Below are 1,955 nucleotides of genomic sequence, written 5' to 3'. Positions count from 1 at the left end.
GTTCCACCACAATGTGGTTTTTATTTTCCCATCAACTTGTGAAAATGACCAACCCAACCTAATAGAATTGGGAACATATTAATTAGGTCTTCATAAATGCTTATTGAACACAACTGAAGAAAACTGAACCTATAATCCGAACTGCAATCTCACTTAAGAATATCAAATTGCTTTCATGAAAGTCTGTAATTGAACTTAGCTAAGGGATATATCTCTTAAGCGAAAGTAGACATAATTTACTAATTTACTATGCAATGGGTAAGGTGATGACGATGAAGGTCAGGGAGAATTGTGTTTTGTGTGGGTTTTTTTTGACAAAGCATTTTGCTTATCTCGATGAATATGTATAAAGACATGACTATGGTACATATGTACAAATAAAATTCTTTACAAAAATGCCTTGGGCTGTGGTATTTATGGACCTATTTTTAGGAAAAAAAATAAGAGGAACTGAAAATGCCCCAAAATAGAGAACGTCAGATGCCAAGAAATATGCTCAAGAAATAGTGAAAACCATAAGGAGAAAAATGTTACATTTATACATTAGCAGGAATCTTATTTTTGCTTTTATGAATTTTAAAGTTGCATTGATTTGACTCAACCAATTTTATTAGCATCTCCTTTCTACTTAGAATTTTTAATGATATGCGACCCACATGTTTGGAGAATTACTTTTTTATTCCTTAAAAAATTTCTTTAATGTTTGGAAAGTGTCAACTGTAAATATTATCAGTTCAGCCTAGAAAATTGAGTCAGTGAACATTCCTCTGCTTTAATGGATGCTCTTTTTTGTAATCTCTGATATCCTGAGACCCAGAGGATCTGTGTTTCTGAAAGGGTGGCCCAAAAACCACCTATGTCAGAACCACTTGGGCATTGATTAATATGCAGATTCCTGGGCCCCATCCCAGAGCTACTGACAGAGAAATGATGGATTTTAGATTTTGTTGAAAGCAGCCACATCCATAGACTGCACATAGTCCTCAAAAGTAATGATCTGCTCCTCTGGCATATCTGTTTCAACTTTATTGTCTTCTACTACACATTATATTTGAAGTTTTTCAATTCATATCCCACTGGAATTAGTTTAGAAGAGCCCCAGACCAAGCCATGCCCTTGAATGCTCCTGACCCACTCTTCTAACTTTGCCGCATCTGTCTCGTCATTAGATTTCACATCTAATCAGATAGAAGACTTGGCAACAAGTGCAGGTTTTTTGGCTTTCTTTGACCCTTATTGTACAAGGCACTCTTCTCTTAGCCTCTTCGCTTCTTCACCTTCCTCCTCCTCCTCAGATCCAAAGAAATCAATGTCATCATCATCTTTGCTATCAGTAGCTCCACTACCTGTGGTGTCTTCCAGATTAGCAGGGCCATACTTGCCCAAAGCTTTCTTCACTCTTGACAGGCTGGTCTTTTCCTTTCCGTAACACTCAATGTGATTATAGGTAAGCCCAGAAAAGAAGGGATGGAGTACACTGGTTCTTTCACCAACAGAGGTCACTCACTCTTTAGTCTTGAATTCCATTCTAACAGGCTAAGAGGGAAATAACAAAATCCACATGAGGAGGGTGAACTGATATCCAACAGAAGAGAAAGCCAGGAGGTCTCTTCTCCAATGAATGAATCAGTTTTTCAGGCATTGTCATAATAATAATAATAATAATAATAATAATAATAATAAATGCCATCTTTTGATTGCTTCTTTGTGTTCAGTACTTTTCACATGCAACTATAGCAGATCTCATCAATCCTCTCAATAACTCAGTGAGATTAGCACATCTTTATTTTATTGATGGGGCTCTTGGGGTTCAGAGAGATTAAATAACTTGGAAGGGAGACCCTCCTAGTAAGTCGTGGAGATGGTATCTCTGATTACAGATCCTGGGATCTTAGTCCCCAAACCACAATGCTTTCATAACTCTTATAAACATCAGCTTTGACGGCAACCTCTCA

At 37.2% G+C, this 1,955-nt stretch overlaps 1 pseudogene; it reads right to left on the bottom strand.

Annotated features, from left to right (window-relative positions):
- Positions 1–937: 937 nt before the first annotated feature.
- The window catches only part of LOC102893863, a 37,942-nt pseudogene continuing 36,924 nt past the window's right edge, over positions 938–1,955 (bottom strand).

This window comes from Pteropus alecto, unplaced genomic scaffold (assembly GCF_000325575.1).
Source record: "Pteropus alecto unplaced genomic scaffold, ASM32557v1 scaffold76, whole genome shotgun sequence".
NCBI lineage: Eukaryota > Metazoa > Chordata > Mammalia > Chiroptera > Pteropodidae > Pteropus > Pteropus alecto.
This window is presented reverse-complemented; position numbering and strand designations above follow the sequence as displayed.